This window comes from Ictidomys tridecemlineatus, unplaced genomic scaffold (assembly GCF_052094955.1).
Source record: "Ictidomys tridecemlineatus isolate mIctTri1 unplaced genomic scaffold, mIctTri1.hap1 Scaffold_97, whole genome shotgun sequence".
Classification (NCBI taxonomy): domain Eukaryota; kingdom Metazoa; phylum Chordata; class Mammalia; order Rodentia; family Sciuridae; genus Ictidomys; species Ictidomys tridecemlineatus.
Window position 1 is genome coordinate 773,922 of NW_027526179.1, and position 26,725 is coordinate 800,646.

A 26,725-nucleotide genomic window follows, 5' to 3' on the forward strand; every position below is an offset into this window, starting at 1 on the left:
CACTAATATTTCCAGTGAGTGTTGGTTCTGTATTCCTCATACTCTCCACATTCCTTCTCACAAGTGAATTTAGAAACTAAGTCTAATGTATCACCATTAATGTTAAAGATTTACTGCTTTCTGAAAACCAGGGACTTCCATCCTGATCTAGGTTGTATTAATTTGAGACCAGAGCTTCTTATCATTAGTACCAACACATTTGGGAAGAGGTCTTCTCTCATTTTTATAGAATAAGGGACAGGTATTCAGTTGCACAAAGATGGCACTACTGCATATAACCCACTTGGAGACAGACATACCAAATATGAACCTGGCATATGAAAGGCAGGTTGGAAATACCAATGTATGAAATACAAATGAAGCTGTATGACCATCCACATATTTAAGAATTGTTGTTTCTAAGGCCAAAGCAGAAAACATTTCAATATTTCACCTTTATTCATTCTCTTTTTTTTCAATTATTCCTGAAATTCTGGTATTTCCCTGGGCCTTATCATGGATGTTCAATCCATCTGTACATTTGGGGTGATTTATAAGACTTCATCTTTCAATATCTACCCATTACTCCCTCAAACCTAGTTATTATATGACTACTTCACATATCTAATCAGGTTTGCAGTGTGTGGTTGCTCAGGCTGGTTACTGCAAAGAGTACCATTGAGAGGGGATGTCATTCACACAGGAGACATTGTTACTGTTTTGAAGTTAAAGCAAAAAAATTCAAGTTATAACTGTTGACTCCAAAGTTGTATGATTGTGTACATAACAATTTTCTGGCAGAAGGCAATAAAATCTGTAGTTCTCATAAACTTACCACATTACAACATGAAGTTTTAAGGAAAAGGGTCTCTTTATGATGTGTACCAAGGTGCTATGTGGACTAAAGAGCCTTGACTCCATCAGGATGCTCTATGGACACCTATCTGACTTGCAACATTCTAGCTCTATGATAGTTCCTGAAACCATCCCTTCCCCTCAATTCCTACTGCTACTGCCTGAGTGCAGACTCCACTTTCCCTGTCTCTTTTCTGGCCATGGTTAATGCTTCCTTCCTGATCTTTTTATGACATATCTAATCCTATCTAGTCCACCCTTCCTACTGTTGTCAGAATGATTTTTCTACAATAATTTGACCAGGTGACTTCTCTGCTTAAAGTATTTAAATACTTTCTTATTGCTTACAGAATTCAATTTACACTTCTACATATGACATATAGGTGTTCCATATTCTTCCCCTGCCCTCGTGCCTACCTATGAGTTACTTCCTCCACAATGATCTAACCACACAGAAACCAAGTTTGATATGCTTGCACTACTTGTCTATAACATTTCACACGTTGTCCCATGAGTTTCAATTTATCCTTCAAAAATATCAGCACAAGTCTCCTCCATGAACTCTTCCCTTACCATTCAAGTAAAATTGACCATACTTCCTTTGCACTGCCACTATAACTGATTTATATCTTTATTATTACAATTATCTCAAAATCACAATGATTTTTTTCCTATGTCTCTCTTATTATGGGTGAATGGACAGTTTAAGAATATGAGATACATCTTATTGATTTATTTGTCCCTAATATCCAAGAGAGTGGTGTGTATCCCTGATACTTAGCATAGAGCCTGTTGATTGAATTGAATGGAAAAAAAAAAGCATTGAGTTTCAGAGAAGCCATAGAGGGAGGCTTTGATAATGAGATAAGGGAAAAGAACCATATTGTGGATTTTATATAAGTTGTTCTAGACTATACATAGGACCTTAGCTTTGAGTTAAATCTGGAGAAAATGCAACAACAATGAACTACATTTCATTTGCTGTTTGTTCATTTATGTAAGTATTCTGAAAGGTCTCCAGAAACTTCTCTGCTAAGTTCTGCCCTCTGAAGCCTCCAAAAGTCTGCCACACTGGGCTCTTCATGTTTTCACAAGTGGACTACTTCTCTTTTTTGGTACATTCTGCTGTGAACTACCAAACCAGTAATGTCCTAAACATTATTGATGTCAAACAGGATTTTTTTTTTAATGAGAGTAACCTCTTGATTCTTTCCCCCTGTGACTGCTTACTCTCTTCTGTGACAATGGTGGAGTCTAAAAGATAAAATGAAGAAATCTGGGTGAGCTGGACCTAGTGGTACATAATTGTAATTCTAGCTATTAGGGAGGCTGAGACAGGAGGATTGCAAGTTCCCGGCCAGCCTCAGCAACTTAGTGAGATTGTATCTCAAAATAAAAAATAAAAAGCCTGGGGGAAAAACTCAGTGGTAGAGCAACCCTGGGTTTAATCCCCAGTATGTCCCCGACCAACAAAATAAATAAATAAATAAATAAATCTGAGTGAGATATAAAAGTAAACCACAGGCACACTGCTATTAACTTGGAACTCTTTCTTTTTGACAACTGAAGATTATGTTTTCCTGGATCATGTTATGTGCCGCTTACTTAGGACAGTGTCTTGAGTATCCCTCTAGCTTGCAAGAGTTTACCAGTCTGAAGTCTCAGAATGAAACAGTTGGGAGATTGCCTCCTTCCCTACCTTTGTTCCCATACATTACCTAGCTTAACTATAGTCACAATGCTAGTCAGTAGGTACAATTCTCACTTTACAGAAAGGAGAGCATTCAAAGAGTTTAAATAGCCTAAGGTAATACAGCTAGATTAGGTAGTAATCAAGTGAGCTGCTTTCTTTAGAGAAAAATAGACTATTCAAGCTTGGGTACATAAAGGGAAGGTGATCATATCTAGAACTTAAATTGAACTATCTTCCAGAGTTAACTGGGAATTCTGTTCCTACCAGCTATACAACACCTCTCCATTTTGCTCCTGTTCCTTGGAATCCCAGGTTAGCAACCAGACACTTATTTTATAAGGGCAAGAGTAAATAGACTGAATATGTGTATCTAGTACATACCTAAAAATAAAAAGCAAATTCTGAACAATTAAAAAAAATCCTGTAACAAAATTTAGAAATACGATAGCTATTTTACATTATACTTACATCAATAAATGTAAGTATAATTACATTTACTTACATCATTATACTTACATCAATAAATGTCACTGAAATCCAAAAACATTCTCTGGTTAAACATTTATTACTTGTGAGAATGTTCAACTTGTTTGTCCTGTTTGTAAGTTTCTAGATATCAGTCCTGTGTTCTATTGCAGGAGATTATTCTTTACACTCATTCTGAATGCTAAGTGTAAAGCTTCTCATTTAAGCTTTGGATAAATCATGCTATTCTTATTTAGATCACTTTAATATGAAACTGTTCTATACATGCAGTACAAACAGATTTTCAGAACACATTATTTTGGGGTGGGGGAGGTTAACTGGTCTTTAACCCAGGGGCACTTTACCATTGAGCTATATCCCTAACCCTTTTTTATTTTTTGAGATGGGTTCACTAAGTTGCTGAAGCTGGCTTTGAACTTGCCATCTTCCTGCCTCAGCCTTCTGAGCCAGTGGGATTATAGTGTGCACCACTGCACCCAGTTCAGAACACATTCTTTAAAAGAACAAGATCGAGTATTGAATGGTAGATATACAGTATTGTTGGTACTTTAACTATAACTCTGACAATGATTTATCTAAGCAATAATGAGCCAATATATGGGCCTGGAATTTAAGTAGACTAACAAATGAGTTAACCTCGAAAAATTACTGAAGATTTCAAAGTACTTGGGCTGGGGTTGAAGCTCAGCAGTAGAGCATTCGCCTAGCATGTACGAGGCACTGGGTTTGATCCTCAGAACCACATTAAAAATAAATAAATAAAAATAAAGATTAAAAAAAGAAAGTACTGACCCTACAAGAGTTTAATCAACTGCCAGGGGTAGCTCAATAGAACTAATAACCTGAAAGAAATTTGTTAACTACTCATTTATGTCTTGAGCTGTATCTAGCAATGTTTTCATCCTTGTGAATATTAAAAAAAAGGTGAATTGATTCTTTATCAAAAGAAGTTAATAGATGTAATAAGATTTTTTAAAATTAAGACCAGCTGTTTAGTATTCACAATGATCTTTTCTATCAGTAGATAATAAAAAGGCTTGAAAGTTTAATATGTAGTAGAGCATATGTGTTACTTAACACTGCAGAGCAATTTAAGTTTTCTCATGTTGTCTGTTGATAGGTAGCTCGAGGAATTAGTTAAGACTTTGCATCCTATTGCATACTTATTACACACACAGTAAAAGACCATTCATCCGAAAGCAACTGCTATGAAGCTCCTTTATAATTAATAGATCTAAACTCTGAAAATATTGTTATATAGACCTTAGAAATATGACCTTCTGCTGTACTTTAATTACATGCTACCTAACTGCTCTCAGGTTTAACAGGGATAAGAACTAGAAGGCAGAATTGGCTAAGGGTTGGGGTCAATAGAATGTTAATATTGAAGCTCCAGCCAGCACACCCCGACTCCCTATTTAAAGAAGGTAATTTCTTTCTTTCTTTTTTTTTTAAATATTTATTCTTAAGTTTTAGGTGGACACAATATCTTTATTTTACATTATGTGGTGCTGAGGATTGAACCCAGTGCCTCGTGCATGCTAGGCAAGCACTCTACCACTGAGCCACAACCCCAGCCCCTAAAGAAGGTAATTTCTTTGGTCCTTGGCTTTTGAATGCTCATGGCACTTGCTTCAAAATTGTAAAAAAAATTAAGGGTAAACAATGATTTATTTCTACCATATTTTCCTCTTTTTAAAACTGCATACTTGTTCAAATAACTGTATGGTGGAACAGTGTTCTCAATCTTCCTTTATCCCAGTTGCCTCTCCTAACAGAAAGGAATGTTTACATGCATCCTATATTCTGAAAAAGATGCCCATATTTCACACTGCAACAAATAAAATCAATTGGCATTTTCCAAATTCTCCCTGTAATTGTACCCCTACTCTACTTACTGTGTGCTAAGTATCTTCATAGACTACATGTATTAAACTAATTTAACCCCCATGGCATTGCATGATATAGATACTATTATGATCCTCAACTTACACATGAGGAAAATAAGGCACAGAGAGTTTAAGTAAGTTTCCCTAGCTAACACAGCTAGTAAATGTTAGAACTGGGATTCAAATCCAGATAATCTGGTCTTAGGGCCTACCCTCTGCCATGCAGTTTTCAGAATGAATATGAGAAAAAGATTATCATGCAGATAACTCAATATAGCATATTTTAAATCTATTATTTGCAAACTATCATATCTTGCTATTAGTAGTAAATTACTTAAGAGTATCTCACAATTGATGAATACTTCCTAGGTATTTACAGAACTCCATCAACACATGAGAACTTAAGACAGTGTCTTAACTCTAATCCCTGATAGTTAAACTTAACTATTGGAAATAGTTTGAAAATCTTACTGCTTTTCTATCTAAAATAATGAAAAGTAAAAACATTTCATTTTCCATTGCTTACTTTTCAGTAAGCTTTGTTGGCACATTTCCCCCCCTGTATTTGTATTAGGTCTCTATGGTATAAAATCTGGATATTCTACTTTTATAATGTTTGTTATCAAACAAATCAAAAATACTTTCAAATCCCAATGTTTCTTGAGGAGAAAAATCCAAAAAGGCAAATAGCTGACCTAAGATTATAGGATTGTGAGATAACCAAAGACAGGGCTTCAGTCTTTTGATGTAAAAGTGCTACTCTAATGAGAAAGGAACACTAATTTGAAAAACTAATTAAAATTAATTAGAAGTTTCAAGTCCTCAGATGTAAAACCATGTATTATGTAAAAGGTATTTTCAAGGTGAATTTAATTTTTTCAAAGGTTCACTTGAACTAATTTAGCCTCTTAAATGCCTGTATACCTGGGAAGCTGAGGCAGGAGGATCACAAGTTCAAAGCCAGCCTCAGCAACTTAGCAAGGTCCTAAGCAACTTGGTGAGACCCTGTCTATAAATAAAATACAAAACAGGGCTGGGGATGTGGCTCAGTGGTTGAGTGCCCTGGGTTCAATCCCCAGAACAACAACAACAAAAAAGCATATATCCCTCTTACAGACGATATCAGTAGCAGATAAAATGTTTAATGAATTGTAATTCATGTACCTTTATGAAAGACATTCAAACGTATCAAAATGAAACAAAAATAGAGGCTTGGGTGGTAGCTCAGTTGTAGAGCTAGCATAGCTAGCATAGCTAGCATATGTGAGGCACTGGGTTTGATTCTCAGTACCACTCTAAAAAAATAAATAAAATAAAGGTATTCTGTCCATCTACAACTAAAATAAACACACACACACACACACACACACACACACACGCACACGCCAAATATAAGTTTATAAGAAAGTGATCCATGTTATCTTCTGAAAGGAGCTCATAATAGGCTTATTTTTTAAAAAAACAAATTTAGTTCACCTTAAAAATCTGTGATTAATTCAAAATAGATTCTATGTTTACAACTTCCTTCCTATAAACTGTTAAACACAAAGAGAAGTAATGCCATCTACAGGGAACCTTCAGAACAACAGTTATACTTCTATGACTCTTTAATATCCAAAATCTAAGTTAATATCATATGTAATGTCACTGAACAAGGAAATTTTCAAGAAAAGGGGTAAAAGAATTGAAAAGGTGTGTGATATAAGAAAAATCCCACTAACATTATGGATTATCAATACTTCTTAAAAGTAACCTAACTTCAAATTCACCTAACATGATTCACAGACACTTGGTTAGAAACTGCAGCAGGTTAAGATGCAAAGCTACACAACCTCAAAGGTCTTTAAAGTTACAGCTAGTAGAAAGACTCAAGTCTTTGGAGAATAAACCTGTGACAGTTTTCTTTTTCCAACTGTTGGATCACCCTTTCCTCTTGAGTAGCATCACCTTTACCTTCTTGGCTAAATTCTCTAAATTTTTAGGCATTTTAATAGTCCATTTCACTTTCTAAAGCTCATTCCCATTTTTAAGTCTCCTATTTCATAGACAATTATAAATCAAAGTTTTTCCTCTTTATGCAGCATATGCCTACTCTAACCACAGATGATTTCATTTTTATATACTCTCTGCTGTCTTCCCTGGCTAAAAGAGGTTTCCTTATTGCAATGGTTTCATTTAGGGTAAATTTTAAAACTATCTGGAGTCCTTTAGCAACAATACCACACCTCTAACTTTCTTGGATTGGGATGGGGCTTGAGTATGGATTTTGTGGCTTTCAATTTTACAAGTGATCTCTCATGCAACCTGGTTTGAGAAATAATGCCTTACTGTGGATTGTAGCCCTTTCCCTAATTGGCTCCAACAGCACTCTTAAGTGCTTTATGGGTTTCAATGTGCACAGTGGCAACCCCTCTTGCCCTCCTGGCTTGTTCTTGAACTGTTTCCCCAGTCACTAGCTGTGCCTTGAGATGGACAGTTAGCTATATGGTAGCTGACCCCCAGGTAGTGGCATCATACCTCATTCATTTGCTGCAGCTAACCCCCACCCCCAAATTATGCTGTTGTAGAAGCTTTCTAGCTCCCAGCTCATGGATCAATTCTGGACCAATCCTCAGGCTGACAGAGTCCAACTGCTACACAGTGCCCACATCACCCCTCCAATTCTGTCTCCATGCCCTGGAATAAAACAACTGAGTTAATCTGGATAAATCCAAACAGAGGAGAAAATGTTGGTCTTCCCTTGTTACAATCATCTTGAATCTTGAGTATTGCCTCAGGCATCCTTCCTATGGTTTCTGAGTGCAGATACATTGTTTCCTACCCCACACAATGGAGAATCCAAAGGACTAAACCTCATTTCCAAACACTGTATTCCTCCAAGAGGGAAATTCTCCCAAGGCTTCCATGATAGTTGGTGATAGAGCAAGTTCTTTCAATTGGTAGCCCTCAGTAAGCTCTCTACAGTAAGCTCTCTGCAGTACTCATTGGTACTGACACTAGTGGCTATTTGATCTTGTGGAACTGGCATGTTATGATGCCAATGTTGATATTTCAGAATGGGATAGGGGAAATCCCATTTGATTTTGTTACAAATCACTTTTATTGTCAGTGCCTTAGGTAAATTCCCCAGAAATACAATGAGATGAAAGTATGCAAGTGATTTATTATGCAAGTGATAAGTAAAGGGGTGGTACTAGCAAGGCAGGGAAGGCAAGCAGGGATGATTTCAGCAAATTTGTGTAGAAGCTGACTTCAGTCTGATTCACTCAGAAAGTTTTAGACTATAAATAGCACATTTTTGAGATAAAGGAACTGGGCTTTCATATAGTAAATCTATGGGTACACTTCAGGCCAAAGACTCACAAACACTATAAATTAAAAACCACAGTGAAGAAAGGATGGCATAAAAATTGGAAGATGAAAAGGGATGTGAGAAATCCAGCTACACTACCACAGTCAACGTCAAATTTATCTTCACAATTCCATAATATTTTGGAACAAGCCAGAAAGTTGTCATTTGTCCTAAGACCTCACTAATGATAGATAGTGCTATCTGTAACTACCAAAAGCATCACACATTTAGGTTACACGAACTGCCTAGGGGGAAAAAGTGCTCAATGAAATGCTAGGGCAATATGAACAAAGTATTTTGACAAAAAACAAAGCAAACTTTAAAGACTAAAGTAAGCCTGAAAGGAGAGAACTATTTCCTTTGCTTTGATCCTCAAAGTCTCTAAACAGGGCTGTTTTTGCTCTTTCTGGAAGGCAGTCACCTGCTTTAGATGTTTATTTTCTTTAAAGCTATTTCTGAAACATTCACAAAGTCACAGGGTCTCAAAATCAATGTTTATTTTAACACATAAAATGTGACATCTAGCACCAATGCCGGTAAATACCAGAATTTCATCTGGTCACCACTCTGGAACCAGTGTAATGTAAGTCCTTGACTTTCAGTCCATGTGTGCTGAAGATTATCATAACACAAAATAGAAATGACACAGCATAAAAATAATTTGATAGATATGTATACAACTACATTTTTTTGTAGTTATGCAATAATCTTTTACTGTTTCATGTAAACAAGTTAACTTAATACCAGTGTTCTTAAACCAGATTTTCCTGGAAGACAATCACAAAGAAAAATGCATGAGCTATACCAGTGAATAACCCTGGAACTGGGCTTTCCATTCTCACTCCATTCCCAAATGAAAAATTTTGTAAAGGTACCTTTTGTTTCCCTAATCTCTTATTTTTTCTTCTTTGTAACTAATTATAATATTGTTCACTATTTAGAGTACTTACATATTTATTTGAAAAGAATAAAACTTTGGTAAATGTAAGTATACAAGACAATAGTTTTGTTTTTTTAAGTAAAAGGACAATTAAGCATTAAAGATACCATATGAAGCAAAAGACAAAACTATTGCCTAATTATGTAAAAGTGAAATATTTAAAATTTACTTATTCCCAAGGCAAACTAATGTTTACTGGTTTGAATTTAGAAAATTATTCGATAGTGATATACTTCTAAAAATTGCATCAGTTTACCTCTAGTTTCCTGAAAATGTGTCAAATCAACCATGTTGCTTCACTATTTACTTTTGGCAGATTTTAGCCTAATCCTAATACCAGTTTTTATTTGAGTAACTGATCTCAATATTTCTTTTAAGCAGAACTTAATGCTGAGGCTAAGTAAACCTAAGATGGATTTCAGGCCCACTGAAAGGCAGGCAGTCATTTTTCATATTGCAGGCAGACCATGGTGGTTGTCATCCATATATCAGACCTCTAAGGACATGCTGGAAAAATCTGTAAACACAATCTTCCCATGCTGTATTCACATGCTTCATTCACATATTTAGCTTACCCAGGTTGTTAGAGGTTTGGGTAAGATGACAAAGTTTCATGACGGCAATTTCTATAAGAAAAAAAAAAAAAGTTCACCAACTATTTATGGAGTACTTAATACTAAGCAATATGCCCAGCAGTGGCTAAATGAAAGTCAAATGAATAACCAAGTATAATGTTTAGAAAGTTTTAAGCTGACACATGTTAAAGCTGCAAGCAACTAAGGAAAAAAAAAGATATACTGGACATTATCAAAATTCAAAACCTTTTTGCTATAAAAGACATAATACCAAAACAAGAAAGATAACCTGCAGAATAGGAGAGAGTATTTTGCAAATTGAACATCTGATGTTCAGTATCCAAAATGTTCTCTTAGACTTAATGAAAAGACAAATAACTCAATTTGAAAATGGGTCAATGATATCTTGTCAAGTGAGACAAGATATTCAACATCTTTAATCTTTAGTTATTAGGGAAATGAAAATAAAAAACATAAGATCTGCCGGGGGCAGTGGCGCATGCCTGTAATCCCAGCAGCTCAGGAGACAGATAGGAGAACTGCAAGTTCAAAGCCAGCCTCAGCAACAGCGAGGTGGTAAGCAACTCAATGAGACCCTGTCTCTAAATAAAATGCAAAATAGGGTTGTGGATGTGGCTCAGTGACTGAGTGCCCCTGAGTTCAATCCCAAGCACACCCCCCCAGAAACAAACAAACACAAGATCCTATTTCACACCTCCTAAGATGGCTGTAGTTAAAACGATGGACAATGGCTTAGGAATACAGTTTGTCAATTCCTTAAAATGTTAAACACAGAGTTCCCATATAACCACTCCAGGCATATACCTAAGAGATCTGAAAAGATGCTCACACAAAAAAAACTTCTACATAAATGTTCACAGCAACACCACTCATTACAGCTAAAGACTGAAAAAGTAAAATGCCACCAAATGATGAATGGATGGACAAGATGTACACATTCATACAAATAAATATTTTTTAGACATAAGAGTAAAAGCATGCCACATTATGGATAAACCTTGAAAACACTGTCTGTGTTGAGTAAAGAAGCTAGACGTAAGAGACCATATAATGTGAATAATTCATGACATGAGCACAATAGGCAGATAAATAGAAATAGAGGTTAGTGACTGCCAGGGGTTAGAGACTGGGGAGAAATGAGTGACTGCTAATGGTATGGAGTTTCTTTTGAGAAAGATGAAAATTTTGTTCTGTGAATATATTTATACTGAATTGTATACTTCAAAAAGGTGAATTTCATGGTATGGGAATTATTATCAATTAAAAAAAATGAAGCAAGGTGTTGTGGCACACTCCTATAATCCAAACAGCTTAGGAGGCTGGGGCAACAGAAGGATTGTGAGTTCAATGCCAGCCTCAGCAACAGCGAGGTGCTAAGCAATTCAGTGAGACCCTGTCTCTACATAAAATACAAAATAGGGCTGGGGATGTGGCTCAGTGGTTGAGTGCCCCTGAGTTCAATCCCTGGTACCAAAAAAAATATATATATATATGTATATATATATATATTTTTAGGAACCCAAAATCTTTATGCCTCAAAAATTTCTACTTGTAAAACTGTATAATGCTTTAGTTAAAACTGAATCCCTTAGCTGGTTGTGATGATGCACGCCTGTAATTCCAGTGACTTGGAAGGCTGAGGCAGGAGGATCACAAGTTTGCAGTCAGCCTGAGCAACTTGATGAGACCATGTCTCAAAAAAAAAAAAAAAAAAAAAAAGACTAGTAGCTCAGCAACATCTGTCTGGGTTCAATCCCCAGTACCAAAATCAAAAACTGGATACTTTAAGGCATAAAACATTTTAAAATTTTTGTCACATTTATAAAAGGTGCTGGAGTTACAAAATAGATGAGATACAGTTGTACAAGTTAAAAACTGTAGGTGTCACAGATGCAACTTGCATAAAATGTGATTGTTATATCATGTAAAGGAAGCACCAAACAAGGGGAACAAAAATGAATTCTAGGGCTGGGGTTGCGGCTCAGGGGTAGAGTACTCGCCTTGGATGTGCAAGGCCCTGGGTTCGATCCTCAGCACCACATAAAAATAAATAAATAAAATAAAGATATTATGTACAACTAAAAAAAATGAATTCTATTTAATTAGGTGCATTTTTCTTTATAAACAGATCGGTCTATTTTTTTTAAAGAGAGAGTGAGAGAGAGAGAGAATTTTTAAATATTTATTTTTTAGTTCTCGGCAGACACAACATCTTTGTTTGTATGTGGTGCTGAGGATCGAACCCGGGCTGTACATATGCCAGGAAAGCGCATTACCGCTTGAGCCACATCCTCAGCCCCAGATCTGATTACATTTTACTTTGTTAAAAATAATTTGAATGACTGAAGAAAGTTCACAAAAGTATGAACTGGCATTTTAAAATCTGAGTTAAGAGAAACTACAATATAAAGAGCTAAGTCACCTGTCTGGGTTAATGCCCAATGCTATAGTCTGAATTAGTGTCTCCAAAGGGCCCATATATTAAAGGAGGAAGTGAAATCTTTTGAGATGAAACCTTGTGGGGGAGGTCTTCTGGTCATCGGGGATGTGTTTTCCATAGGACTCTGCCCTTTCCTCTTTCTTTCCTTTTCCTTCCCAGCTATGAGGTGATTGGGCTTTCTCTGTCATGACATACTGCCTTGTCATAAGGCAATGGAGCAAAAGGATTACAGACTAGAAATGTGAGCCAAAATAAACTTTTCCTTTTTTTAAGTTGTTACCTCAGGCATTGTTACATTAACTGCTGCTTACTAACACATCCCATTACAAAGCTATATTAAAAAAAAGCCTGCTGGGCCGGAGGTTTAGTTGAGTGGTAGAGTGCTTCCTTCCACATGCAAGACCTTGACTTCAATCCCCAGCACAGCATGAAAGAAAACAAAAATCCTGCCTTACTTAGAACAAGAACCAAAGGCAAGACAGATAAGTGATCTTAATCCTGAGTCAATGCCTGAGTTCATTGAAGAGTCATAGCTGTTTTACCACATCAAAATCAAGGCCTTGACCACACACAAGCCCAGAAACAGTGACCAGATGATGAAATATCCTCAGAAGATGAAGAACTGGGAATGTACTTACTGATTTTTTCTTTCTGATGTATATAATATGAATATCTTCACTTCGATACTCTTCATCATGTTTTTCCAAGGGAATTTTTTCAAAATCAAAGTCTAGCTGAAGCAGCTATAAATTTAACAAATATACTTTAAACTCAATAATATGAACAAACCTGTGATAAAGAAGGTACAATGGTGGCTATCTTTGTAGGAATACTGATTAGGAAGGGGCACTGTGGAAACCTTCTGAGGTCTTAGAAATGTATATTTTTATGCTGGGTAGTAATTATGTGGCTGAGTGCTTGATATATATGCATTTAACTATGTTTTACCTCAATAAAAATTATTTTAACTATATAAAAATTAATTAAGAGTCCCAAAAGCTCAGTAATATTCTTTATATTCAGGAAAAACATGAAGGCTGGGGCTGTAGCTCAGTGGCAGAACACTTGCCTAGCATGAGTGAGGAACTGGGTTCAATCCTTAGCACTGATGAAAAAAATAAATAAAAATACATCTACATCTATTAGTACAAAAAAAATTTAAAAAAATTTATCATATATTATCTGAGGCAGTCATATTCTTGTTTTCTCATTAACCAAAGCAGTCCATCAGCAGACAAAAGTTGCAGAGCTATACAGATGTACAAAAAGATTTACTTGTAATGGGATGAATTTTTGCCCATAAAAAGGGCCTGGGTCACCACTGGGGGAAAAAGATTAAAAGATACGTAAGATGTTATGTATTGGGTGCAGTGGGGCATGCCTGTAATCCCAGCAGCTCAGGAGACCAAGACAGGAGGATCTCAAGTTCAAAACCAGCCTCAGCAATGGCGACAGGTTAAGCAGCTCAATGAGACCCTATCTCTAAATAAAATACATAACAGGACTGGGGATGTGGCTCAGTGGTTGAGTGCCCCTGAGTTCAATCCCCTGTACCAAAAATAGCTATGTACTACATTTGCAGCTTCCTGTGAATCTTTCTGACTATTAATTAAGTCCCTAAAAACAGGTATGTAGGTCAGAGGTTTCATAAAAATGTAGAGAAAAACAGAGAAGTACAAATTTATCACCTCCTCATTTCTATCATGAATTCTCTTTTTTAAAATATTTATTTTTAAGTTTTAGGTGCACACAATATCTTTATTTTACATTTATATGGTGCTGAGGATCGAACTCAGTGCCTCATGCATGCTAGGCGAGCACTCTACCACTGAGCCACAACCCCAGCCCCTCTATCATGAATTCTCTAAAAGCTCTATATGTATCACTGATATGTTCCCCACAGCCAACAATTAAGAAATATTAAGAACTTTCTCAGAAAAGACAGTGTCACCATTATTATTTTACACGGTTCTGTAGATACAATATCAACTAATTAGATAAAAAATAAAGGATGAGAATAGAAAATGGGGATGGGCTTTGTGGAATAGTGGATTTTAAAGAGTCCCCTACTGGCTGGGTTCATACAAACAGATTGTCCAAATCTCCAAAATTGCCATAAAATACCAGATTAGTCATATATAGCCTCCCTGAAGGGTACTCACTACAAAGATACATCTTATAGTCCTTACCTCAACATATTTTTTCTCAATTTCTGGATTTTCCCCCATTGTACGTTGTTCATAGCAACATATGATACAAGTTTTAGATCCACTGAGATCTTTCAGTGTTTTCAGCAATGGTTCCAAAGACTATAAAAGAAAAACGTATTTCATGACTTCAAAAATTTTCTATTAAGAGAAGGTTAGGGGAGTAAAAGGATTAATTCCCCTATTATTAATTTTTGAATCAATACAACAAAGTACATGTAGTTAACATTTTCTAATAATGATTGGTAAACTCCTCTTAATAATTAATTATTGGCCTGGGTGGTGGCTCAGTGGTAGAGCACTTGCTTAGCATGAATGAGGCACTGGGTTCAATTCTCAGCACCGCATCAAAATAAATGAATAAAATAAAGTCCATCAACATGTAAAAAATTTTTTAAAAATTAATTATTATACTACAGTTTTCAGAAAAAGAATTCAAGTGACTGTGTTTTGAAGTTCCCATGGAAATAAACGAATAGTGTTGATTTCACTCTTAAAAGTAATTTCACTTACTCTAATTTAATGTAGGATTTAAACAATCAACAATTTTTCCTACAAAAGTAAATCTGAACTTAACTTGAACATGGATTGGCTCAATGCTCATTATTTTAAATATAAATGATACCCACAATGCTATCATAAACCAATATTTAAAGAAAAATATTGCAGTGGCACATGCCTGTAATCCCAGCAGTTTGGGAGATTGAGACAAAAGGATCCTGGGTTCAAAGCCAGGCTCAGCAATAGCAAGGCGCTAAGCAACTCAATGAGACCCTGTCTCTAAATAAAATACAAAATAGGGCTGGGAATATGGCTTAGTTGGTCATGTGCCCCTGAGTTCAATCCCTAGTTCCAAAAAAAGAAAAGAAAAAAGAAAAATATTTGATCTAGTAAATCTTGCCACAAAACCATGATTTTTTTTAAAAATGCAACTTAATTCTCCTGGTGAAACATTTCATTGGGAACAACTAAGGGCAGAGGTGGGAGGCTAAGGGGTGATTTTAGGGCTGGAGATGTAGCTCAGTAGTAGAGCACTCACATGTGTAAGGCCCTGGATTTGATCTACAGCCCCCCTAATGTCTGCCATCCCCTAAAAAGTTTTTTTTTTTAAAAAGGTTATCATAGCTTTTCATAACAGATCCAAGTGGTAAAATCCTTTAAAACTTTTGAAGAAGCCTCTAATAAAATGCATACAACACTCTTCTAAACATGATTTGCAGGTATATATGAATGTATATACATAGTCTCTTGTGACTTTTGTTTTATTTTTGCTACAACCATCTATCATCCATAGACAAATATCCTGAATTCAGAGATGTTAAAATGTGAAGAAATGTAGTTTCAGAATACAAAAAACAGTTAATTGATTAGAGAGATTTCACTCACTGAACATTTACCTCCTCGTAGTATATGCAGTCAGCCATCAGTATGTAGTCTGGTGGAGAAGGAAAGTCTTCTATTTCTTCCCCCCTTCAAAATGGCAAACAAGTATTTTAAACTGTTAATAATTTAAAATACTCTTGCTTTATAAGCAAGAGCCAATAAGCTCATTTCGTATTATCATGGCTTTAACGAGATACAATTTAAAACAAACTATGAATTGTTATTTTAAAACAAGCTGAAAGGCCATACAAACCATTTCAGTACCTTGGCTTTAACAGAACCAGTGACAAGATGTTTGTTCATATTAATATTCATCTTCAGCAAGTCTTGCAATTCCTCAAGATCGGTGACCACAACATCTGCCCTATAAAATAACGTTGATTGAGGGGTAAGCACAGGGTGGGTAACTGGCAATATGAGTTTCAAAGCAAAGCGATGTCCCCTCCCTTCAATTCTTACCCGAGGGTAGCAGCCATGAGTCCCACCGCCCAGGTGCCTGAGCCCAACTCCAGCACCGACCGCCGGCTCAACACTTGGGCCCCGTCTCCGGAAAACCCCGGCGTTTCCAAGTATTTAGAGAGCACAATGGCAGCGTCCCAAACAATGCAACCCACACCACCGCAGTCATACCGCTGCAGTCGTAGTCCCATCCCGCTTCTCCAGAACTCTCACAAAGCTCCGCAGGGGATCCTCCACCACCGACTCCACAGCAGCCGCCATCTCTGCCTGCTAAAGGGTGCCGCTCGCTTAGTGACCACTCATCTGTGCGCCGCTCACAGGCCAAGCCTTGAGAGGGGCCCGCGCCTCCTAGTGGCGGACTTGGCACCTCGCGCGTGCGCAAGTCAACAAAGCCCAGAAGGCTGCAGCACCTTGGGTGTAACCCAGCACTAACCGCCCTCTTCCATTTCTTCTCCTGTAAAATGCGCCTGGCTTGAGGAACAGCTAGTTTAAGTCACTTTCCCAGATAAAACTAATATAATCCGCTCTGTGAAAAAACAAAGCAAACACTGGAGCATTTTTACGTGGTTAGAGATTGACTCATACTGTAGTTAACTTAAATCCAGGCAGCTTACCAAAGGTGTCTATTAACTTTCTCAGGAAGTTTCCAAGTGTGCTCCTACTTTTTCCGTATGAATGCATAAAAAGGATTGCTGGAAACTTGCAGCTTGCATTTACCAGTTAAATTTTTTTTTTAATCCCTCTAAAATTTACATCATATAAATTATCTGGGATTATGTAGTTTTAAGTTGCATGAAATAACTCAATGTGTGTATACATATATCTACAGTACTCTAATATCCCCTTGTTCTTTACAATGAAAACACATTTTTTAAAAAGTCTTTTAAAAATTAAGACTGAGGTGATTTAATTAATCTTGTTAAGAACTCTGATACAAAGCACAGTAAAAGGCCACAGACCAGTAAATAAAGAACGTGGCTTTTGACTACTTTACAACCACTGCTACAGCCTGTCACATAACATACTTTTCATCACTTTGAGTGAAGGTATCCAAATGGCAAATAAAAGTTTTACTCGCTTCTGATTAAAAAGTTTAATAAAGCATTAAGTATTTGCTGGTTTAAATATTACCAATCTAAAAAAATATTTTTAAAAAATTTCAGTTAACACAAGATTTATAGAGAAAGTCACTAGGTTTTGAAGGCAAGGCAGTTGGTTCCTATGCCATAAGAACTTTTCCTCTGAACATATGAATTAGTAAAGTAGCAGATTGTATTATAGACCTCAAGTCATTTAAATTTATATAGGTTATTAACATTATCTTTAAATATACAATATAAACAAAATTGTACATACATGGCATATTAACTTTGTGTTCCAAAGCAATAGGCAACTTTTTGCAAAAACAAAAGGCACATCTGAATGAGATACATGCCCTTTGTTTCCTCTATAATTGGGTTATGTATTCTTTGTTTACATTTTGACAAAATAACATACACAGTGCATTCTATTATTTTCATTACACATTTCATTTTTGTCTTCGGCAGCAAATACTGGCATTTAAGACATGGCATTAAAGAATTTAAGAACAGTGGGTGTTATTCACAATTCTCCTAGATGTAAAAACTACAAGTAAAAACCTTCCAGAAGATGGTCAAAGAGATTTAAAAATCAGTAACACCATACACCTCTATATTTGTGTAAATTCATTACCTTAAAAAAAGGCCTCTATTACTCAAATTTGAAAAATTCCACAAAAACACTATCCCCTTTCAGTGCAAACAAAGTCACTTTAAACCATATTTTAGCAGAGTATACAGTGCAAATATAAATTCATTATACTGGCCTTTTGGCAGCACTGAGGATCCAAGACAAGGCAATGCAACTGATCACCTGAGGATATTGGTAAAGGACTTTTGTATTTTATCTTTCCAATTCTTAAAAGCTTATTTGATCAGTAGCATTTCTGAAGAGCATTATTTGTAAAAACAAAAAACAAAAACCAAAAAAACTAAAATACTATGCCTTTTTGAATAAATTAAAAAAAAAAAAGCTTTACAAATACTATTCCAGTGTCAATGACTACATATGGCTAAGGTTATTGAGGAGTTTCTGCATTTTCTACCATAGACAGTCTGTACAATGGGGGATGTGAAAACTCTCACTTGTAAGTCTTTGGTGGAAGTTTTGGTAGGGCTTGAATTCTGCCTTGGTGGAACAGGGGGAGCTTGAGGATGAGCAAGACTGTTTTGATAGCATCGACATGGTACCCTTGGAGAGGGTGTGCTAGGAGGAGTGCTTGGTGAATTTGGACATGTTCTAATGTCTCTGAGCCAGTCTGGATCTCTGTGAAGATGTCCCAGTGGAGGTGGCTGAAGATTAAACAGACAGTTTATAAAGTGTTCTGGAGGTCGAAGGCGAACTGGTGGAGGGGTATCAGGAAGAGGATCTGTTGGCGGAGGTGGAGGTGGACTATGCAGAAGTCCATTAAATGCACTGGTAGGAACAGGAACTCTGGGTTTTATCTTTGGGGGAGGAGGCTGTCTTGGTGGAATAGCAGGAGGGTCGTCATCAGATTTCACAGTTCCCTTTAAAACAAAAAGTTATATGACTATACTTCTTTTCTCCTGAAAAACTTACAAGGCAATTTTAAAAGTCTGAAAAATTCTTCACACAGAAGAATTTTTTAACTCAACACACAAATTAAATCCAGAAGCTCAAAGTAAATTAATCTGGTTTAATTATCAGATTTATAAGTACATCACTTCTAGTTTAATCAAGGGCTCTGTTTAATACTTCTACATATGAGATATTTTAATTGAAGTCTTAGAACATAAAGCTTCAATTTATCTTGCTTTGCGTTACTATTTCATAAATTTAAGAAATTCATGAATTTTAATTATAAAAATAGGTAAGCAAAAATAATATAGAGTTTTGTAGATGTGAAAGGACATGATGTTAAGGAGACTTAATGTCCAGCTTCTCCTGATTAAGCATTTACTTCTACTTTTCCCAGTGACACTCAGAACAGTGGATTTAAAAGGGTCATCCAAGGACCAGCAACATCAGTACCAGTAGGGAACTTGTTAGAAAAGCAAATTTTTTAAAAAATTATTTGTTCTTTTTAGTTATATATGAAAGGAGATTATATTTTGAGATATTATACATACATGGAGTATAACTTCCGATTCTTCTGGTTGTACATGATGTGGAGTCATGTATTCATTTATGAGCATAGGAAAGTTATGTCTGATTCATTCTACTGTCTTTCCTATTCCCATTCCTCTTTCCTTCCCTTCATTTTCCTTTGTCTGAGCCAGTGAATTTCTATTCTCCCCTCCCCACTGCTTATTGTGAGTTAGCAACTGCACATTGGAGAGAACACTGAGCCTTTGGTTAGAAAAGCAAATTTTTGAGCCCTCACTCCAGATCTACTGAATCAAAAACTCCAGGAGTAAGGGTTAACATATCAGGTTTTAACAAGCTTTCCAAAAATTAAATTTGAAAAGCTGATGGAAAGTTGGAAGAATCCTTCACATACTAGTACCAGAAAAAAAGTGTATTTCTGAGTCTGTGAATCAGCACCCCCCCCCCCGCTTTTTTAAAGGAAAGGTTTTTTTTATAAGAATTAAACAACTACTAAAAGCATTTTTCAAATACAACAATATAAATGTGGAAAATGATAAAGAAAAGCCAAAATACAACAAATTCGTAAAAATAAAGTCCTATCTTGAAAATCCATAAATTTTTAAATAAAGTAAGGCAAATCCAGGTCCTGTTGACTACCTTTGAATTTGAAGCATCTTGGTCAAACTTTCTTCGAGGAGGAAGTGGAGGAGGAATCAGTAGCTCTTCACTTGGTTTATTTAAACTACCACATGAACTGAAGACAGACTCTAGGGAGGCAAAGATTAGTTTAACCACAATTTACAGTGCAATTAATCCAACAAAACTTCATTGCAACTGTGATCACTTCTGCCATGGCATTTATCAGACTGTAATGCCTGTTATATATTATCTATCTTCTCTTCTAAAATGTAAGCTCTCTTAGGACAGCTCATTTATTTTGTATCCCTAGTACCTAACACAGTTCCTGGTACACAGTATATATGATAGCTAAGTGAAGGCACATTATTTAGTTATGATTAATAATGAGACTCCTCCTCCAAAAGTCTTTTTAAAATCTAAAACAAAACCAAACAAAAACATGAATGTATATATGTAGTTACTTTTAGAGAAAAATTATCCTAAGCAGAAAACATTTACTCTGAAGCAGCTACAATCAGGTTCATGACTACACAGGTAATAAAATCTCCATATAGGAGACCATAAAGTAGGGTTATATATCATATAACTCTCTTTGCAAATCTCTTAATAATAAGGTATATGTTATAGAGTCACACTGAAGAAAATTTACAAAATAATAAAGTATTAGAGGAAAATTACTCCTGAACAGGTCAACTAGGTACAGAATAAGAACTATTTTTATTTTGATCAATTTCTTTTGTCTTATTTATATGGTTTTAAAGAACTCTAAAATTATGGTCCAACTCCCCATTTAATTTTTCTCCACATTCACAGTTATTATAGAGACATTCATCATGTCTTATTTGTCATTATACTTAGATTGAGTTTGCAGGAATAAGTTGGGAAAGAAGTTGATGAATTTAGTTTTAAACATGCTAAGTGACTGCTTATGGGACATCAAAGTATAGTTTTTGTTTCCTGCTACCACAAAATAATTTTACTTTTGTCATTGACAATATGCATGACACTGTAATTGTATCATTTTTGGTTTATTAAATATTAAGCACACATTAAAAATGTTTTAAGAAATGTGATACATTAAAGAAGTCAAACATATTCCTTCTCAATATATTTTTCTGTTTTGTTTCATATCCAAATAACAATCTACAAAGTCATAAATAAAACTATCAACTCTTACAATCTAGAAGTATACATAGATTTTGTAGTTTGACAAAAGTTTTCTTTTAGATTTTATAAAACAAACTTGAAATATTCACAGTGTTCATTATCAAATGACTTTATCACATGGTCTTATTGTTTCCCAACCCTTCTGCAGTAACAGACCTTCCAGTGCACTTTGTAAAGATACTAAGTTTAAGAGTCAGATGGGTGCTGGGCCCAGTGGCGCATTCCTATAATTCAAATAACTCAGAAGGCTGAGGTGGGAGGAATGCAAATTCAAGACAACCTCAGCAACTTAGCAAGACTCTAAGGACTTTGTGAGACCCTGTCTCAAAATAAAAAATACTAAAAAGACTGGGGATGTGGCTCAGTGGTTAACTTACCCTGGGTTCAATCCCTGGTACCACCCTCCTCAAAAAGCCAAAAGGGTGAAAAGCCTAGATTTTTAATAAAATAGCAAAGAAGGTTGCTATTTTAAAAATGCTACTACAGTGTAAATGCTTATATTATCATTTAAATGATATATAACAAAATTCAAAATTTAAGAAATAAAATCAAATTCATATTAGTCTTTGTAAAAAAATTCCCGAGACTGTTAGAATAACAGAACAAATAATAGCCTAAATTTCCTAAAATTTACTTTTGGATCATTGCTTTGATGAGTTAAAACTGTAAGGATAAAAACAATGGCACACAAATAATTTTAGAAAGATATAACTCATAATTCCTACTTCTTCAGAAAATATTAAATACCTACTGAAAGACACTACCCACCTAGTAATTTGTTAAATAACCACTCAAGATTTACTAGGTATGCATTGCAATTTTATGTAATAAAAAGGAAATTTTATGTATTGTTTGTTTAATTTTATACATTTTTGCAGACCTTCACTGATAGCGCATAAAATTTAGAAAAAATATTCCAACTAGTATTAGATTTAAATGATTCAAATTGCAAATAATACTAAATACTGCCATTATTTTAATAAATATAAGTTTATAGAAGTTTTACTAATCAATCAATACAAAAATGATCTGGTTCATACAATTCACTGCCTGCATAATGTTTAAAAATTTAATATTCTTTGCAAAAGAGCAGATTACAAGAAATATTTTCCATTCTTATATTTTAAAAGACAAGAGTTGCTGGACATGGTAGTGGCACACCTGAAATCCCACAGCCTCTTGAGACACTGAAGCTGGGGGATCATGAGTTCAGTCAGCCTGGTCAACTTAGCAAGACCCTGTCTCAAAATAAAATAAAATAAGGCTAGGGATGTAGTTCAGTGGTTAAAGCACCCCTGGGCTAAATCCCTAGTACCAGTAAAAAAAATAAAAGACAAGAGTTTGCTACATACACAATGAATCTAAATAAAAATTAAAAAGTGGTGGCTGAAAGCCTGTTAACTTTCAGCCCAATACAACACAAATCCACATTTGTAATGTATGTATAAACAATTTAATGGAAATGTCAACAAGTCATAGCTACTACTCATCACTACTCACAGATTCTACTACACTTCAACCAGGTACAATAGATGTATGCAGCGAATGACTGTTTAGAAAATTAAAGCTATCAGAGCTATAAATAAGGAATAAATAGAGAATAGCAATGCCAAAGCATTAGGGGCATTAAAAATAGTGTATAAGATGTGATATAAACACATCTGATAATTTTAAGTCACTTTCCACTGACTTATAGAGCTATGTTTTTTTAAAAAAAATATTTTTTCTTTTTAGTTATACATGACAGAATGTATTTTGACAAATTATACATAATGGAGTATAACTTCTAATTCTTGTGGTTGTATACAATGTGGAGTTACACTGGTCATGTATTCCTATATGAACAAAGGAAAGTTATGTCTAATTCATTCTACTGTCTTTCCTATAAAGCAATGGATTTGTGTTTCTTTTAAAAAGGAAAACTTTTCTATACTGATGTATATAGTAATTTTACTGTACATTTTTTACTTCCAATCCTCTTGCAGAACTTGACATATCTCACTAGTATTTCTCAAGAATGTTACATTTTTAGCAGCCATTCATGGTCTTGGTCACTGCATTTAGATTCCCTCCTACCCCTCCACAACTGCTACATTTTTCATGATGAAGAACAAGGAGCCAGGAAAAGGGATTGACTCAGAATTGGAACTTTTTCCTCAAATACAGATATTAAATTTATTATTCCATGTCAAAAGTTGCTGCCCTGATTATGTGGACTCTGCAGTTACTTTCAGGGGTTCTGCTGGTTCAGGGACCCAACAGTTGATACGAAAAGTATACTTTTGGGAGTATTGATAAGAAGTGGGCACGGGATTCACTTTCTCATTTTCTTACCACAATCAGATTTTTATCCACCTTCTCATACATGTAGCCATGTGTGCTTCAGGGAAAGCTGACCTTACCCCTTAGCAACAGGAATAAGGCCTGATTAGTTCAAGTCTGAAAATTCCCGCTAAAGAAATGGAATTACTCTATTAAACTCATCACTTAGAACTCAACTGGTCACTGAAATACCAAAGGAGATTTTTCTGGAGGCTATTAAAAAAGGATATCCCTTGGACTGGGGTTGTGGCTCAGTGGTAAAGTGCTTGACTAGCATGCGTGAGGCACTGGCACCATATAAAAATAAAACAAAATAAAGGTATTGTGCCCACTTAACAACTTAAAAACTTGTGCCCACTTACAACTTGTTATTTTGGAAAAGTACTTTGCCATTTTGTTTCTCAACCTTTCTCTATCTGCTGAATAAAGAAACATATAACTTTTATCATTCCTGCCAGCATTTTTATGACCTTATGGAAAAACAGCTGTAGATAAAGATGTTAATCTGGACAAAACAATGAGAGTCAAAAGGAACTTCAGTCTTTAATAACATCATTGAGCCACTGAATCAACTAGTCCTAAAGCAGCTTTCCTATACAGTTCCAATTATGTCTTTCAGAATGGGTTCTTACTGTTTAAGGTAGTCTTACATGAGTCTTTTCTTCTTTATAAACACATAGACTCATGGAAACAGAAGATATCTAAATGATGGTGGGAAATATTTGATAGTTTCTGAATTTGAGTCTGACTCTATAGCCACCACATAACCACTATGTTTATACAAAGTAGACACTCAATAACCCTTGTTGTGTGAACACAATTTTATTTTCAATAAAGAGCATTTTGTTACCAGATTGTTTTCATTAACATTGGGCTATTTACTATACTGCCAAATACTGTTCTACTTGATAGCAATATAATAGTGACTTGCTTATGGAGTTTATATTCTGGTTGGAGAGAAATAATAAATATGTAAAAGTAGCATAGCTATACACCATAAGAAGAAATAATTTGTAGGAAAGGGGTTCAGTAATAGGTGGATGGGAAGCAATTTTAAACAGGTGATTGGGGAAGAACTCACTAAGGAAACACTAAGCAAAAACTTGAAGGAGTCAAGGGAGCAGGCCATGATGCCAAGTGGTCAAAGATCATTAGAAACAGAAGGAATAGCAAAAGCAGAAGTCCTAATGTAGTAATGTGCCTTTGTGTTCTAAAGGCAGAATAACTAAAGCAGTGAAGAGTAAGGGAAGAAAACAGCAGATTATTAGATCTCACAGATCAAAGGAAGCCAAGCCCTGTAAGGCCTAGTGGGCCCTATGAAGGAACTTTAACTTTTAATCTGAGTGAGATGGAAAGTTTTATATACAGGAGAGTTAAGGTCTTATTTATTTCCTAAAAGGATCAGTCTGGCTGTTGTATTAAAAACATACTGGAGGGGCTGGGGTTGTGGCTCAGTGGTAGACCGCTCATCTAGCACGTGTGAGGCCCTGGGTTCGATCCTTAGCACCACATAAAAATAAAGAAAATAAAGGCATTGTGTCCAACTGCAACTAAAAAAAAAATATTTTTTAAAAATATATGTATACTGGAGCAGGTATAACCCTAACATCCAAACCAGATACCAAATGGCAATTATCAATTATCTAGGAAAGAAAACTACAGCCCAATTTCCTGATAAATATAGATGCAAAAATCCTTAATGAAATATTAGCAAATCACATTAAAACACATATAACGAAGAAAATACACCATGACCACAAGTAGGTTTCATCCTAGGGATGCAAGGTTGGTTCATCATACACAATTCAATAAATGTAATTCACCACTTAAATAGAATAAAGAACAAAAACCATATATATGATCATCTCAATAGATACTGAAAAGGCCTTTGATAAAATACAGCAACCATTCATGTTAAAATGCTGTAGAAACTAGGGATAGAAGGAACTTATCTAGCATTATAGAGGCTGTATACAACAAACCCAAAGCCAACATCATACTGAATGAAAAATAAATGAAAGCTTTTCCTCTAAAATCAGAAACAAGACTAGGATGTCCACCCTCACCACTTCTATTCAATATAGTTCTCGAAACTCTAGCCAGAGCAATCAGGCAAGAGAAGGAAATTAAGGAATACAAACAGGAAAATAAGAAGTCAAACTTATCACTGTCTGTTGATGACATGATCTTATATTTAGAAGACCAAAAAAATTCTTCCATAAAATTCCTAGAGCTAATGAATGAATTTAGCAAAGTAGCAGGATTCACTCATATATCAATAGCTTTTCTGTATTCCAAAAGCAATTCAGCTGAGAAAGAAATCAGGAAAATCATTCCTTTCACAATATCCTCAAAATTAAACAAACAAACAAACAACTGGAAATTAATCTAAACAAGGTGAAAGATTTCTACATTGAAAAATGAAGAAAGAAATTGAAGATAATCTCAGAACATAAAAATACCTCCCATGTTCTTGGATAGGAAGAATTAATATTGTCAAAATGGCTATATTACCAAAAGCAATATACAGATTAAAAAACTCAATTCCCATCAAAATAACAATGACATTCTTCACAGAACTAGAAAAAAACAGTCCTTAAATTCATTTGAAAGATTAAGATATCCAGAAGAGCCAAAGCAATTCTGAATAAGAAAAGTGATACAGGAGGATCTCAAATTATATTACAGAGCTACAGCAGCAAAAATAGCCTGAAGATCAATGGAATAGACAGAAACAAACTCACATTTCTACAGCCATCCAATACTTGAAAAATATGCCAAAAATACATGTTAGAGAAAAGACAGTCTTTTAACAAGTAGCTGGGAAAACTGGATATCTCTATGTAGAAGAATGAAAGTAGATCCCCATCTTTCATTCTGCACAAAAGTCAAGTCAAAATGGATCAAAGAGTTAGAAATTATACCAGAAATCTTAAAACTGCTCAAAGAGAATAGGGTCAACACCCCATCTATAGGTGGAGGCATCAATTCCTCAGAAAGACCCCTAAAGCTCAAGAAATAAAACCAAGAATCAATAACTGGGATGTCATCAAATTAAAAGTTTCTTTCTACACAGCAAAGGAAATGATTAAGCGTGTGAAGAAAGAGTCTACAAAATGGGAAAAAATCTTTGTCAGCTGCTCCACTGACAGGGGATTAATTAATATTAATAATATATAAAGATCTCAA

At 35.3% G+C, this 26,725-nt stretch overlaps 2 pseudogenes; both read right to left on the minus strand.

Annotated features, from left to right (window-relative positions):
- Positions 1-8,734: 8,734 nt before the first annotated feature.
- LOC144374955 (protein N-lysine methyltransferase METTL21D-like) lies at positions 8,735-16,606 on the minus strand (annotated as a pseudogene).
- A 1,750-nt stretch (positions 16,607-18,356) lies between these two features.
- Positions 18,357-26,725, minus strand: part of LOC144374945 (son of sevenless homolog 2-like) — a 40,397-nt pseudogene continuing 32,028 nt past the window's right edge.